Here is a 17,259-nt window from a genome sequence, read left to right as displayed (position 1 = left end):
TACCAGGCAAAAATAAAAGATGGTGTAATCCACAAAGTCAGGCAATTAAGAATAGAACTGGAGCCTATTTTTTTTATATACTAGACAAACTTATATTTACAGAGATACTCATTGTAGACGTGCACCTCCTAACCCAACAATCACAGTTTCAGTCTGCTCCTATGTATATGACTTTCCAAAACACCTATCCATTCAGCAGCAACGCCTGAAAGGTGGAATTGAACCACTCTGTCGCTAGACAGCTACAGGTTTTTTTTTTGAAGCCTGCACCCCAGACCACTGAAACACAAGCAAATCCCTGTTAATGACCACCCACCTGACCACAGTTAAATACTCAATTACTTTACAGTTAACAGTGGAGAATCCTCTCTTTCAAATCTCGATTCACGCTGTTATGGAATAGATCTATTGGGCAGAATTTTGCCCTTGGTGGGCGTGCGGGCCCCACCGGCTCGGCAGCGGGCAGACAGCCGACCCCCGCCGCTGAAATGGGGCCCGCCGCCATTTTGAGTGGGCGGGCCAATTAAGGCCCACCCAGCGGCCTGCCCGACAGGAAGCACTTCCTGTGCAGTGGGGGGAGGGAATCCCCAGCTGTCAAAGTGACGAAAGAGCGCACTGCTCCCTGAGACTAAGTGCTGTCTCAGGGAGATTAGTGACAGTGCACAAAAGTTAAAAAATAGAAAAATAACAATATTATTAACATGTTCCCCTCATGTGACAATGTCACACGAGATGGGACATGTTAATAAAAACGACATAAACTTTATTAAACTTTTTTAAAACGGACATGAAACTTCATCCCGCCAGTGGATGAGATTTCATGTATTATCAAGAGCCCGCTGGGGCTCCTGGCCTGCCCGCCAGCCTTAAGGTTGGACAGGCAGGTCTTTAAAGATCTTAATTACCCTGTCAATGGCCTTAATTGGCCATTGAGAGGTCAGCGGGCAGACAGCTGATTTCGCTGTCCGCCCGCCATCCTAAAAATTTAAAGGGACCGGGATGACGTCGGGGGTTCCTCCCGATGTCATTCCACGTCATTTTCCCGTTGGTGAGCGGGCCCCGCCCCCAAATCGCCGACGGGAAAATTCTGGCCATTATCTCTGAGCTTTCTGAGACTCTGAATGCACATGTTTTGAGTACTCCTCTGGTTGCATTATTCTGTACGTGCTTGTTCAACTCTGCCCTTATTGCAAAGCTACTTCCATTGTACTTCCTACATGTTTACTTGACCAGTGAGCCTTTGGTACTATTATTTCTATTTGATTTGAGTCATAATTTCTGGGCCTTTGTATTCACAAGCCGTGTCATCCAGGAGCTTCAAATCATCTGAAATTCTGTTCTGCATTAAAATCCACTCATCTACCATCCCATCTTAACTGATTTAAATTGGCCCCCAGTTCCCCCATGAAGCAAATTAAAAAAAACATTGGTCTGATTTTAAACTCTTGTGTAAGTAAATGGGTTTTGAGTGAGTTAATATCTCACCCATGTCTCTACGGTCTTACCCCATTCTACCTCTGCAATCTCCTTCAGTTTTACATTATTTCCTATGTCATCTAGTTTGGTGACTAAAGGTTCCTTTACATTCTCCCCTCTCCAATCTACCTTTGGTGACAGAGCTTTTAGTCACCTCAATCCTATTCTTAAGAACACTTTCCCAAACCCATCTACCTCCCTCCTCACTAAAGGGTTCCTCGAAGCCTTTTTCTTCAACCATGTATGCAGTCATCTCGCCTAGCTGTTAAGCTTTAACACCCACTCCTTTTCTCCTCTGACATTTTCCATGTTAAAGCCACTATATAATTGCAATTTGGTATCTGTTGCATTGTTTTCTGTGCATGTGTAAAATTGATAATGGAGACTAATAATGCATAAATAATGTCTATTGCACTGCTTTCCGTGTGTTTATCAACAACATTTAGGGTTTATTGTACCATGTTATTTGGAGTACCTAAGTTCTGCACATGCATGCTGTTTCTGTGCAATATCCTGTTTCACTGCTTTCTTTACCTACTGGGTCAGCTGTTGTGGTATTGTAATCAGTGGTTATCTGGGGCTGTGCAAATGCTGTTTGTGGCACTGCAATCTCTGTTAACTAGAACAGTGGGCACACATTCTATACCCATTACCTGACCCAATCCAAAACTCTGCTGCCTTATCTTAACTCGCATCAATTCCTATCCACCCTTATTCTCACTGCCTCATGTTAGCTCCCAGTGCAGTAGCATCTCTGAGAATCATATAATGGTTCTAGCAGGAGGCCTATGAAAGGCCTTGCAACCCTTCACTCAATTGAAGGAGTTATTTAAATGCAAGTTGTTGTTACAGAGCCACCTGTGCTTTGAACGTTGACATTTAAGGCTTTGCCCGTATGTGCTATTTCTATTGTAACGCTTGTCTCTGTTGTACCTTAAACTCTGATATCTGAGTCTGTGCATACATATGCTACAATTGTGGTAGTGGTGTAACTGTGCTTTAAATCATAGTGCCTGGGGCTCTGCACACAGGTGCAATATCTGTTACATGCTGACTGTGCTTTAAAATGTAACTGACATTCCGAGTACAAATGCTATGTCTGTGGTATTGCCCTAACCTGTAAGCTCTGCAATCGCAAACACAGAGTAGCTTTGGAGAAAGAGTAGGCACTGTCCACTGATTGGCATAGTGGCTAGCAATACGAAAACAAAACAGATAAAAGCAAAATACTACATATGCTGGAAATCTCTCCTTTGTCCCCACTGGCCTTCTATCCAGCTTCACCTGCTTCACCCCCTTAAACAGTGTAAATTTCATCACATTTCCACTTCTCTTCAGCTCTGAAGAAGGGTCATACCAACTGGAAACATTAACTCTGTTTCCCTCTCCATAGGTGCTGCCCGGCCTGCTGAGTTTTTCCAGCATTTTCGGTTTTTGTTTCGAAAACCAAACAGGCTGGGAATACTCAGCAGGTCAGTCAGACAGCACCTGTGGAGAGAAGTTTCCTCTACATTGGAGAGACCAAATGCAGACTGGGTGACCGCTTTGTGGAACACCTTCAGTCTGTTCGCAAGCATGACCCAGACCTTCCTGTCGCTTGCCATTTCAACACACCACCCTGCTGTCATGCCCACATGTCCGTCCTTGGCCTGCTGCAATGTTCCAGTGAAGCTCAACGCAAACTGGAGGAACAGCATCTCATCTTCCGACTAGGCACTTTACAGCCTTACGGACTGAATATTGAGTTCAACAATTTTAGATCATGAACTCTCTCCTCCATCCCCACCCCCATTCCGAACCCCCTTTTTTCCAATAATTTATATAGATTTTTCTTTTCCCACCTATTTCCATTATTTTTAAATGTATTTCCATCCATTGTTTTATCTCTACCTTTTAGCCTATTTCGATCCCTTCCCCCCACCCCACCCCCACTAGGGCTATCTGTACCTTGCTCGTCCTGCTTTCTACCCTTAATGTCCCCATTAGCACATTCCTTAGATAATATCACCAGCTTCAACACCTCTTTGTCCCTTTGTCTGTGACATCTTTTAGCTATCTCCAGTATCTCTACCTCTATGGCCCTCTATCCAGCTCTACCTGTCCCAGGTATTTTTATTTTTGTTGTAGAGGAGTTAATATTTCAGATCAATGAGCTTTGGTCAGAAGGTCAATGGTCACGATTTAAAGTTTGATGAATTTCCTTTGGGCTTGGTGGTTCAGTTTTAAATGAATTGAGCACCCGAGGGGAGGTTAGATCGCGGGAAGACACCTTTTTCTTCAGACAGGGAGCAGCATCCGTCCCAATCAGAGGCGCCGCTTTGTTGCAAATGTGGCTCGTGTCGCTGAGCCCCACCCACCCCCCGCGCCGCCGCCCCCTCCTCCTCCTCCTCGCAGTGGGCAAGGGGGCGTGGCCCTAGCTCCGGTTCATGTCACTTCCTGTCTGTCTGTCCGTGCCTCTCTGTGTGTGTGTGCACGCGCGGGCGCCATGGCGGGCTCGCGGCTGGGCGGAATTTTCAGTGTAACGGACGCGCGCGAGACGGCGGAACCCCCCCTGGGAGACGGACGGCGCTGGCAGGTGAGTGAGTGAGTGTGATAGACAGGCGGAGGAGGGGCGAGGAATAAACCCTCACCCTGGGGGTGGGGGGGCCCTTTAAACCCTCACCACTGGGCCCCTTTAAACCCTGGCCTGCCTCAGCAACGGTATGTGTGTGAGAGTGAGTGAATGGGGCGTTCCGGCCGCCGCCGCCTCTTACTCGCGGGGAAAGGGAGGGAGGGAGGGAGGGGCGGCCCGGCCCCTTACCGTTCTCTTTGTGTTTTATATATTTTTTAAATTGGGGGTGGGGGGGGGGTTGGATAATCCACGCTTTTAGATGCAACTTTGAAATGTTATTACAGACGGCTCCGGATTAACGGCACCGGCCGTCAGTACCCTCCCCCCCCCCCCCCCCGGAGATCGACCCTGATCCCCCTCCTCCTCTTGCTGCTGTTGCTGTTGCTGAGGGAACCAGCGAGCGGAGTCTCGATTATCGGCTCCGGGGAAACCGGTTCGCTGTCGATCCCCCTTCCTCCTCCACCCCCCCGCCCCCCCTCCCTCCGTCCGTCCGGGTGTTGAGCAGCAATCCCGGTCTCTTCCCCCTCCCCCACCGGCCGGGAGTAGTCTGGAGTGTCCCTCGCCCCCGCCCCCATTTAAATAGGACCAACTTCAGAGACGGCGGCGAAGAGACTTGAAACTATTGAGAGCAATGTTGTCAGCTCCCACTTGCCTTGTCTGCATCTCTCTTTCTCCCCCCCCCAACCTTTGTAGTTGTTTCATGACCACTTACGTGGCCAGAGTCCCCTTTCTCTCCTATCTCTTGATCGCCCCTTTCCCTCGTGTGAAGTTGTCGATGTGATCGCAAGAACACCCACAAGGTTTGAGTGTTAAATTTTTCAGATTCATTTCCCCAAAGTTTTGATTCCGCCCAACTGTAAAACTTTGTGGTGCTTCGTTTCCCTGTAATTCTTGCTTGAAAAAGGAACACTTGATGGAGACAGGTTTTTTTTTGATGAGCTTGCTGTATTGTAGCACGGTTGCAATTTATTGTAGGCAGAGAGTTGAACACGTAACTGAATCCATTGCCAACTTTTTAAGCTTCGTGGTTTTCCACTCTGATTGTAATGTAGGGTGGTGACCATGGAAAGGGTGGTACTAATTTGGAAGGTTGTAGGAAATTCAGGACCGTAGAAAAGTCCTTGAGCATTTGTTGTATTTCCCTGTGAACAATGAAGCACAGTGTGCAGCAGTCTGAAGTCATGGTCCAAACATTTTTGCTGAAATAATGAAGCAGAAGGAGTTTCTGAGATTGCATTAGTGGTTGTGTTCCTGTAATACATTGGTTTCAGTTAGCATTTTGGGTAGGTATAGATTTGATTGTTACAGCAGAGGAACCTCATCATCTCAGACTTTTGTAAACTGTTCCACTCTTCTGCAAAGCTATGTAAAGTATCAATACTGGTAAGTGTAACACCAACTTGTTGCTGTATATTCAAGAGCATTTTTTTCTTGTTAAACAGTCAGAAGAGCATCTTTTAAAGAACTTCCTGTGGTAATGGTGGCAGGAAAGAGACAGGGCATCAGAGTTCAAAGGTGGATGTGGTGAAGCAAATTGGATTTGAGCAGCAAGAACTGCCTCAGTCAGCTGTAAACAAATTAATTTGATCTCTGTTTCAAGGTGGGAGTGAATCTTGCAGTTTGTTCAAAGCTGATTATGTAAATGAGGGCTGAAAATATAGATTATGGCTGTGGTAATTTGATACAACCAAATGCCACTGATAACATTGTGACTCTCAACAAATTAAAGAAACCTGACCAAGTGAATACATATAGGAATCAATAAAACCCAATTCTACAAAACAGAGTGGTCTGTGACAAAGAATGTGATTGTGATACCCATGATTGTGAGTACCCTTTTGTTTAAATATGATTAAGTGTCTGAATCATTTGCTGCATGAATGCTGTCTGAGCAGTAGGTGCTTGGCAGGTTTTGATGTGTGATGAGACATTCTGTATAAATGCAAGGCTGTCTTGGGCCACTTTGGATATCACAGTATGCCTTCAGTGTTGTCAAAGCAAGATTTTTTTAAATATTAGTGTTCATTCCCTCTTTATTTCAGTCCCTCACTTGAGCAGCCTGCGAACCTTCCACTTTATTGAACAGCAGCCCAACCCGTTATCATCAACCAGCACCATCTCCAGTTAGCTGAACTTGTTCTCATCTTGAACCTCTTCATTAACAGCTCTTCCTCCAGATTAAAAGTATTTCTTTGGGAACCCACATGGTTCCAGCTAACTTGTCTCTTTATAGAGTATGTTAAAATAATACAGGAAAGAGAAGCAATTGTCTTTGGTTCTCTGCCACAAAACTCAGTTCTCTAGCCACCCTCTCATCCCTCTCCCTGATAACTGGGTGAGGCTGAAACAGACCATTCACAACCTTGGTTTTTTTTTTGTTTATGTATTCTTTAATAGGATGTGGGCATCGCTGGCAAGGCCAGCATTTGTTGCCCATCCCTAATTGCCCTTGAATTGAATGTTTTGCGAGACCATTGCAGAGGATGGTTAAGAGTCAGCCACATTGCTGTGGGCCTGGAGTCACATGTAGATCAGACCAGGCAAGGGTGGCAGATTCAAAAACAAAATACTGTGGATGCTGGAGATCTGCAATAACAAATATTACTGGAAAAACTCAGGTGAGGCAGCATCTGTGGAGAGAGAGAGTTAACCTTTCAGGTCAATGACCTATCATCAGAAATGAAGAAAAATAGAAACGTAAGCGTTTTTAAGCTGGTAGAAGGGGGGAGGGGGCAGGAAGAACAAAGGAGAAGGTTGTGGTTGGGTGGAGGGTAGGAGAGATTAAAAGATTTCGTGATGCAGCAGCCAAAGTGCGTGGTGATGGATATTGTAAAGAAACAAAAGTTGTTTTCGAGTGAGAAATGAATGGCTACATAAAAGCTACCTGAAGGCAACATGAAGGGATAAAGAAAGAGATAAGACAAGACCAACCCAGCAAAACAAAAAAAAAAGAGAAAAAAGTACACAACATGATGATGGTAGTGGTTATGATCTAAAGTTATTGAGCTGGATGTTAAGTCCAGAAAGCTGTAGAGTGCTGAGGTGAAAAATAAGGTGCTGTTCCTCGAGCTTCCGTTGAGCTTCATTGGAACACTGTAGCTGGCCATGGACAGAAAGGTCCACGAAAGCATGGGAGCAAGGAGGAGAATTAAAATAACAAACAGTAGGAAGCTTACAGTTTAAATGGTGATGTTATGAACATACAAACATACGAAATAGGAGCAGAAGTAGGCCATTTTGCCCCTTGAGTCTGCTCTGCCATTCATTAAGATCATGGCTGATCTGTTTGTGTTTCCAGTTCCACATTCCCATCAACCCCTGATAACCTTAGATTCTTGTTAGGCAAGGGAATAAATCTACCTCTGCCTTAAAAATATCCAGTGTCCCCACCTTCACTTCTGAGGTAGTGTTCCAAGATCCCTCAACCCTCTGAGAGAAAAAAATTCTCCTCATTCTGCCTTATAAGGGCAACAGCTAATTTTAAAACAGTGCCCCCTAGTTCTGGACTCACCCACAAGAGGAAACATCCTTTCCACGTCCATCTTGCCAAGATCATTCAGGATCTTATATACTTCAATCTATCACCCCTCACTCTTCTAAACTCCAGTGGAAACAAGCCTAGCCTGTTGAACCTATCCCCGTAAAACAACCCACTCATTCCAGACATCAATCGAGTAAACCTCCTCTGAACCGCTTCCAATGCATTTACATCCTTCCTTAAATAAGGAGACCAAAACTGCACACAGTATTTGAGATGTGGTCTTACCAATGCCCTGTATAACTGAAGCATAACATCCTTACTTTCATGTTCTATTCCTCTCATAATAAAGGATAGCATTCCATTAGCCTTCTTGACTACATGCTGTAACTGCATACTAACTTTGGGGACACATGCACAAGCACACCTGGATCCCTCTGCACCTCAGAATTCTGCAGTCATTCTCCCTTTAAGTAATACTCCACTTTTTTATTCTTCCTGCCAAAGTGAACAAGTTTACATTTTCCCCACATAATACTCCAACGCAATTACCCATCTGTGTTTGGCCTCCCCAATGTAGAGGAGAGGATGGCAAATTTCCTTCCCTAAAGGACATTAATAAACCAGATGGGTTTTTACAACAATCGATAGTTTCATGGTCACCATTACTGAGACTAGCTTTTGATTCCAGATTTTATTAATTTAATTAAATTCCACCAGCTGCTGTAGTGGGATTTGAACTCATGTCCCCAGACTTTTAACCTAGGTCTCTGGATTATTAGCCCAGTGACATTATCACCACGCCACTTTGATCCCAAGTTCTAACTACCATTTCCCTGCACCTCCCCGTGTAAATGCTAATAATGCAACATCTTCCTATTCACAAAAGCAAAAATCTGTGGATGCTGGAAATCTGAAATAAAAACAAACAGCTAGAAATGCTCGGTAGGCCTGGCAGCACCTCTGGAGGCGATGGCGTAGTGATATTGTCGCTGGATTAGTAATCCAGGAACCCAGGGTAAGGCTGTGGGAACGTGGGTTCGAATTCCGCCGCGGCAGATGGTGAAACTTCAGTTCACTAAAATCTGGAATTGAGAGTCTAATGATGACTATGAAACCATTGTCGATTGTTGTAAAGTCCCACCTGGTTCACTAATGTTCTTTAGGGAAGGAAACCCACTGTCCTTGCCTGGCCTACATGTGATTCCAATAACCTGCTCACTGGCGCCCAGTTTGGGTCCTGCTAGGACCACTCAGCTCCTTTCCTCATTGCAGCCTTGGTTCAAACATGGACAAAAGTGCTGAACTCCCGTGGTGAGGTGAGAATGACTGCCCTTGACATTAAGGACGTATTTAACCAAGTGTGGCATCAAGGAACCCTAGCTAAACTGGAGTCAATGGGAATCGGAGGGGAAAACACTCTGCTAGTTGGAGTCATACCAAGCACAAAGGAATATGCTTGTGGTTGTTAGAGGTCAGTCATCTCCGCTCCAGGACATCACTGCAGGAGTTTCTCAAGGTAGTGTCCTCGGCCCAACCATCTTCAGCTGCTTCATCAATAACTTTGCTTCCATTATAAGGTCAGAAGTGGAGATGTTCTCTAATGATTGCACATGTTCAGCACCATTCACGACTCCTCAGATACTGAAGCACTCCTGTCCAAATGCAGCAAGACCTAGACAATATCCAGGCTTGGGCTGACAAGTGGCAAGTAACATTCACGCCACACAAGTGCCAGGCAATGACCATCTCCAACAAGAGAGAATCTAACGATCGCCGGTTGACGTTCAACGGCATTACCATCACTGAATCCCCCACTATCAACATCCTGGGGGTTACCATTGACCAGAAACCGAACTGGACTGGCCATATAAATACTGTGGCTACAAGAGCAGGCCAGAGGCTAGGAGTCCTGCGGTGAGTAACTCACATCCTGACTCCCCAAAGCATGTCCACCATCTACACGGCGCAGGTCAGGAGTGTGATGGAATACTCTCCACTTGCCTGGATGAGTGCAGCTCCCACAACACATGAAGCTTGACACCATCCAAGACAAAGCAGCCCGCATGATTGGCATCACATCCACAAATATTCACTCCCTCCACCACCAACGCACAATAGCAGCAGTGTGTACCATCTACAAAGTGCACTGTAGGAATTCACCTAGGCTCTTTAGTCAGCACTTTCCAAACCCACTACCATCTAGAATGACAAGGGCAACAGATAGATGGGGACACCATCACCTGGAGTCACTCACCATCCTGACTTGGAAATATATCGCAATTCCTTCACTGTCGTTGGGTCAAAATCCTGGAACTCCCTAACAGCACTGCGTGTACCTCCACCACGTGGACTGTAGCGGTTCAAGAAGGCAGTTCACCACCACCTTCTCAAGGGCAACTAGGGATGGACAACCAGCGAAGCCCACATCCTGTGACTGAATAATAAAAAAAGAAACAATTAACATTCAGCTACCTTGACTACACTTGCTCATGCGCTGCTTCCTGTAAGAACTTTATTCCACACTCCTCTGGATACATTCTTACTTCACTTGTCCCATTACCACTTCCTTTGGCCTTGCAGCATCAACTCTTCCGTTACTTAACCTCTCCTGCCATCCACCCTGTGGTAGACCTTCCCTTTTTTTTCCAGCACGGGACACCCCCCCCACCCCCCCACCAAATCAACACACCCATTTTCACTTATTAAAAGATATTACATCTCTAACCATTCCCAGTTCTTAAGTACGGTCATCAACCTACAGCGTTAACTCTGTACTCTCCACAGATGTTGCCAGACTTCTTGAATGTTTTCAACATTTTCTGTTTGTATCCTCCAATTTAGCTCTTCCCATACTATTCTCCAAAGGCCCATATATTCCTGCGTAAGACAACAGCTCCTGTACACTTCTAACCTAGGGAACAGTATTTGCTGTTCATGGTGCAGTTACCTCTGCACTGGGCAGACGATGCTTTGAACACCTTTGATTAGTCTGCGTGTACCTCTCCAAGCAACCTGTGGCTCGCCAGTCTGTGCAGATGCTGTCAGACCCGTTGTGTTTCTAGCACTTTTGTTTCTTGCTTCAGTAATATTTTCCTTCATAACATTCATTAAACGTTTTCTAGTTCTTTTTAATCTGAAGTATATATCACTTATGATTACATAGAATCTGCTGCACAGATTTAGGCCATTTTGGGCCAACCAGTTCATGGTCGTGCTCATGTTCCACTCTAGCTTATTACATAAATACTGTTCCTGTGAGAGAGAATATTACCCAGTATGGTGTTTTTTTAGTTTGAACACTTGTTAAAACATGATACTTAGTGTTCAAACTTATTTTGTAACCCCCAGTGACGTTATTTCATATCTAAATATCAAGTTCCAATCTGTTTGAACATTAATTGTTTGTCCAACTTTTGCTGCCACGTAAATAAGATGTTGGGTATGAATTCGCAGTGGTATAAAATCATGGTCCAACTTTTGTGTGTTTTTAAAAGTTCCAATTACTTGCTGCTGCTTTTTATTAAAAGGGCTATTACTAATCACTGCTAAAACATCTTCTACAATTTGAGTATGTAACACTAATTTTAGACGATGATGTCCGTCGATGGTGAAGGGAGTGAATGTTTATTGTGGGGGGTGGGGTGCCAATAAAGTGGGCTACTTTGTCCTGAATGGCATCAAGCTTCTTGAGTGTAATTGATGCTGCACTCATCCAGGCAAGTAGAGAGTATTCCATATGTAGATAGTGGACAGGATTTGGGGAGTTGGGAGGTGATTTTCTCTCTGCAGGATTCCCAGCCTCAGACCTCTCATAGCCATAGTATTTATATGGCTAACCCAGTTCAGTTTCTCGTCAATGGTAAATGATATAGGTTGTTGATAGTGGGGGATTCAGCGATGGTAATGCCTTTGAATGTCAAGGGGAAATGGTTGGATTTTCCCTTGTTGGAGATGGTCATTGCCTGGCACTTATGTGGCGCGAATGTAACTAGCCATTTATCAGCCTGAGCCTGAATGTTGTCCAGATCTTCATGCATATGGGCATATACTGCTTCAGTATTTAAGGAGTCGCGAATGATGCTAAACATTGTGCAATCCTCAGTGAACATTCCCACTTCTCACCTTAAGATGGAAGGAAGGTCATTGATGGAGCAGCTATGGATGGTTGGGCCTAGGACACTATCCTGAGGAACTCCTGCAGTGATGACCTGGGACTGAGATGATTGATCTACAAGACACAAGTCAGGAGTGTGATGGAATACTCTCCACTTGCCTGGATGAATGCAGCTCCAACAACACTCGAAGCTCGAACCATCCGGGACAAAACAGTCTGTTTGACATCCGGTCCACCTCCTTAACTTTCGCTCCCACTACAACTGACACACAGTGGTAGCAGTGTGTACCAGATACAAAGTGCACTACAACAACTTGTCAAACCTCCTTCCACAGTACCTTCCAAACCCAGACCTCTAACATCTAGAAGGACAAGGGCAGCAGACACTTGGGAACATCACCACCTGCAAGTTCCCCTCCAAGCCACATACCATCCCGACTTTGAACTATATTGCCATTCTTTCACTGTCACTGTGTCAAAATCCTGGAACTCTTCCTAACAGCTCTGTAGGTGTACCTACACTACAAGGACTGCAGCCGTTCAAGAAGGCGGCTCACCACACCACCTCAAGGGCATGTAGGGATCAGCATTAAATGCTGACTTAGCCAGTGACATCCACATGAATAAATTTTAAAAAGTTTCTTGATAACTGGCTATATAACTGCAGATTTGAGAAGTCAACATTTGGCAATGAAAAACTACTGTCAAAATTAGCGTTGTCTGCCCGACAAAACTCCTATGCTCTATGGTAGCTTTAGATCTTGTCACTGGTAACTTTTTCATTCATGTATTTTGCATTTTAAATGAAATCCTAATCATGTAATATTTACATCCAATTAGCAGTTAGTTTGAAATCTGTAATTCAATCTGAGTTCTGCATTTATAAATGGTTGAGTTCTGGTTCATGATGACACTAGAAAGGCATGAATGATTTCTGGCCCTGTGCTTCACTGCCCGATATCTCATATCCTATAAAGTACTGATGCAGTTACTCACAAGAGCAGCGTTGCTTGAAGTGGCAAATGGCTATTTATGAAGTTCTGAACTTTACCCTGTTCTGATTGCTTGGTGGGTTAATTCATTGCTTGATGTTGAATTATTTATTAGAATGATTGTATGTTTGACCCTTGTCAAGATTTAACATACTATTGTAGTAAGTAAGCAGAGGGGTCTGCTGTAATTGGCCTCAGTGGCTGAGGCATGTAGAAAATCTGCCGTGGTTTTGACTCATGGTTTCTATTTTGTGACTTGTGTGAGCGCATACATAGGGTTCAATACTGGATTGCAGAAAAGATGAGGCTTTGTCCTGGCTAATATTTGTCCCTTAAACAACACTAGAAAAGAGATCATTTATTTGGGAATAAACTGGATTGGGTTGACATTATATTTTTGTGGGTAGGACATACCTGGACAATTTTGTACATTAAGTAAATGTTAGTGTTATAGCAGCATTGGAATAGTTTCTTTAGGGGCACAGCTTGTTCCTGAGCACAGGACAACAACCAGGATGTTGTCAGGGCCAGTAGCATTTGCTGTGTATTAACTATTGATCTTGGAGTCCTATCTTAATTTGTGTACATTTTTTAGGTGACGTACTTATGGTAAGGATTGAGTCCTTTACCTTATTGATGGCATTGCTGTCAGTCCTTTTCAGTGATCTGTGTTCCCTGTTGTATCCTTATGCTGAATTTCAGGTGTATATATGTATAGAAGTGTGGTGCTGACACTGGCCTCTGGGAAACATACTAGTGTATTGAAGGGACATAAATATTGTATACCAATATTTATGTCCCTCCAATCCAGAAGAAGCCTTGTTAACCACTACCCAAATAATGCTACTACGTTTCCTTTATACCATGCACCCTAAACTTTCAAGTGAGCCTCCTTGGCCATATTTCATGGAACTCTTTTTCAAAATGTTCCAACCGAACATCCATAATATTTCCTATATCAAAGTTCTTTTGATTTTTTATTAAAGTTTAAGGTTGTCACACATGATTTGCTTTTCATATATCCATGTGAGGGGATGTTCTTTATTAATCCATCTCTTTCTATGTTAGTCTTTAGTACTTAAAGTTGACTAGATATTGGTAAAAGACCAGTGGCAACAGATACTTACCTGAATTTGAAATGACAGCATCTTATAGTGCTTCTTGGGATTTTCTTTTCAGTTCCCAGTACAGATGTTTAAAAAAGGTTTTAGTCCTGGAGATCAGCTTGAAGTGACAGGTTTATTGTATTTGTAAATACTGTATTTGTGACTGATCAATACAAGCTCAGAGCCAAAATATTTTTAGGTTTAAAACCTTGCTGCTTTTCTATAAATCTTCAGCGAATGTTTAGGCTTTTTAATCATTAGTTTGGGGGAGAAAAAGCTATTTGTGGGAGATCATTGTTCTTTGTCAAAGTGGTTAGCTTTTATATGAACGTCTTACTGGAGGTGTTAATGAACTGTGGTGAATATAAAAACTATCGCAGCAGGGAAGTGACTTGAACAGATCCTTATGCAGCTTTACTGTAATTAGAACATAATAGTGCTGGAAACCTAGATCATCTTTGCTTTCAGTTTTTGTGATGAAACATAATGGAAGTAACCTATTTCATTGAGCAATCGTTTCACAGTGGATGCTGCAGTGAAAATGACATTTTCTAAAATTCTGTTTAAAGGTCCAGTGCAAATCTAGAATACAGTCTTTTGCTCCTCTTACACTGCATCTGAGATTGGAAGCTTTAGTGAGTGGGTTCATAGATGTAAGTACCCTATTTGTGCTACAGGCTTCTAATCTATTTTTCCACTGTTCTTCTCAAAACATTAAGAAGGTTTTGTGCCAATTAGTTCAGTAGACCCCATGACCATTTTTTCAGGCAACCTGACATTGCTATGGCATTGTGTTCTATGTGGTGTCAAGCACATAAGGTGCAAGAAACACTCTCCTACTTCATACTATTGCACCTGTTGTCAGATTGACACCAGGTTCCAGAGTTGTAATTCTGGTGAAGAGTCATACGGACTCGAAACGTTAACTCTGTTCCTCTCCGCAGATGCTGTCAGACCTGCTGAGTTTTTCCAGGTATTTTTGTTTTTGTTCCAGAGTTGTACTGGCAATTTTCCATAGCTGCAAAACAGAAACTGCTTCACAAAAATGCTGCTGTGATGGTCTAATTGTCCTGGTGTAGAGCCATAGCATAGGTTTAATATCAGTATTCACTGTTCTAGTGCGACTGTTATAAAAACAAAACATGCAACAACACAATATATTGCCTTTAGCATAGTAAGACATTGTAATAAAACATTATAAATATTGGTTCCAACCAACACTAGTGTCGTTGAGATATGCTACGAACATGTCATAATCAAAAATAGAGGCAAGGGACTGAAGATAAAAGGTATGAATCACTTTAGAAATACCAATGCAGACTAAAAGACAATTTAAAATTGTTTCTTTAATTCAAGAATTAGAAAGTCTTAATGTCAGCTTTTTCAATAGTTGCCTAATGTCATCTGTTTTGTGCAAATGTAATGTATTGCTGTTCACAGATTCTATTTCAATGCAGCCATTGCTGTGCACCAAGTATCACAGAGCATGCACACCCATTATCATACACAAGGTACCCAATGGAGACCACAGGACTGAAGCAATCAAGTTGCCTGCAATTTCCACTTGCAACGGTGTTCTCCAGAACAACCTCTTGATAATACAAATTAAAAATTTATTTATAGTTACATTGTATATTTTCTTTATTGTTTTTGTGAATAAGTCAGCAAATCTCTTACTTTATCCCTTATGGGTACCTACAGTACCAATTCACCATTCTTAATGGCCTAAAGAACTTTTAGAAGTTAAGGCTCAGCAAATATGTGATCAATCATTTGCATTGGTAATAACAATTTTATTTGTTCTTGGCAAGTGGGTGATGTTGGCAAGGCTGTTGTTAATGCCCTTCCTTAGTTGCTCTGAGAAGATGTCTTCTCTGTGAGAAGAGAGCTAGGGGACACAGCTTAAAAATAAGGAGTCTCTCATTTAAGATGGAGATGAGAAGAAATATTTTCTCTCCGAGGGTCATGAGTCTTTGGGATTGTCTTCCCCAGAGACCAGTGGAGGCAGCATCATTAAATATTTTTTAAGGCAGAGGTAGATAGATTCTTGACTAACAAAGGAATGAAAGGTTATAGTGGGTAGGCAGAATGTGGAGTTGAGGCCACAATCAGATCAGCCATGATCATATTGAATGGCGGAGTAGGCTCAAAGGGCTGAATGGCCTACTCCTAATTCGTTTATTCATGTGGCCTTTCCTGAACCACTACAGTCCTTGTGGTGATGGTTGTTCCTCGGATGGTGTTAAGTAGGTAATTCCAGGATATAGGAACACCAACTATCTATCTAAGTGAGGGTGGTTTGTGACAAGGAGAGGAAGATCTTGGTACTTTTGTCTATCTTGGAAGAATAAGTCATACCCTGCGAGTGCAATGTGTTCTGCGTATAATGTTTACTGCTGCTGCAGTTCGCTGATATTGAGTCCAGTAGCAGGGGTGCTGTTTAAGTAAATGAGTCTATCCTGGTAGATGTTCAGCTTTGAGTGTTGTTGTGGCTGCAAATCCAGTCGAATAGTGAGTATTCCATCCCATTCCTGAATGTTTTGTAGTTGGTTCAGAGGCTTTGAGGATTCAGCAGGTTAGCTACTTGTTATAGGTACTGAGTCTGTGCCAATTGTTATAGCCAAGATGTTGCTTGATTGAATCCAATTAAACCTTCTGGCCATTGGTTTCCCTTAGGTTATTGAGGGTAGAGGACTTGGCAATGTCATTGAAAGTTCGAGTAGGTAGTTTAGCTTATCTTGTTCAGATGCATTTATGTGATTAGAATGTTATCTGCCACTTGTCAGCCCAAGTCTGTGTGTTGTCCATATTCTTACATTGGCTGGAATTTTGTGTTTCCCGTTGGTGGAGTTGTGAATGGAGATGAACACTCTGGCATATCCAGCATCCACCCCAACTCCTAACCTTTATGATAGAGTGAAAGATATTGGTGAAGCAGCTATGGTTGGACTGAGGAACTCCAGCAGTGATGTCCAGGGCTATATTAATTGACACCCAAATCATATAGTTGTTTTGTAGCACAGAACTTGAGTATTGCTGAAGAAAGAGACATGCCAAAGCTTTTTGTCTTGCACTCATCAGGACACTTCGCAAGGATACCACTGTAAGGGGAAAACAAATGAAGACTATGGAGCTGTATATCAAAAGGAATTGGAAGACTGGTTATTGCTATCATTCAGATGCACCAAGGAGTATTTCCAATGCAGTGGGGTGCTTAAGGAACAAATACAAGAAGGAGATTGAGATCAGAGCACTGAAGAAATTTTGTGGTCACGTGGCACAAGGGGATCCATGATATTAGGCAGGTGTTTAGCATGTAACTGATTGGTTTTGGGCTAATTGCAGGCAATATAGTGCTAGGCTACAGTGAGATGCTTCATTTTCCACACTTAAGGATGTTGTGTGAAAAATGCAAATTATGCTCTCCCGAAATAGATAACCACAAATGCACAAATCTCCTGCTTGTCCTGTTAGTGTGA

General features: G+C 43.2%; 1 protein-coding gene and 1 non-coding gene across 3 annotated transcripts in view; one reads left to right on the top strand and one right to left on the bottom strand.

The window, feature by feature from the left end:
* dlgap4b (discs, large (Drosophila) homolog-associated protein 4b) overlaps positions 1-17,259 on the top strand; it is a 251,462-nt gene that overhangs the window by 187,893 nt on the left and 46,310 nt on the right. The window contains exon 1 of one of the 2 annotated variants that reach the window (XM_078555089.1): positions 5,453-5,470. The exons of the other annotated variant lie outside the window; for it this stretch is intronic. The gene's annotated coding sequence lies outside the window, so the exon portion shown is untranslated. Of the gene's footprint in view, positions 1-5,452; positions 5,471-17,259 lie in introns of those variants that run through there. 2 annotated transcript variants of the gene reach the window in all.
* trnastop-uca (transfer RNA opal suppressor (anticodon UCA)) lies at positions 203-292 on the bottom strand. The gene has a single exon. It is a non-coding gene; the product is annotated as a tRNA-Sec (tRNA).

The sequence above is a fragment of the Cetorhinus maximus genome, chromosome 13 (genome assembly GCF_964194155.1).
Source record: "Cetorhinus maximus chromosome 13, sCetMax3.hap1.1, whole genome shotgun sequence".
In the NCBI taxonomy this organism is placed as follows: Eukaryota; Metazoa; Chordata; class Chondrichthyes; order Lamniformes; family Cetorhinidae; genus Cetorhinus; species Cetorhinus maximus.
This window is presented reverse-complemented; position numbering and strand designations above follow the sequence as displayed.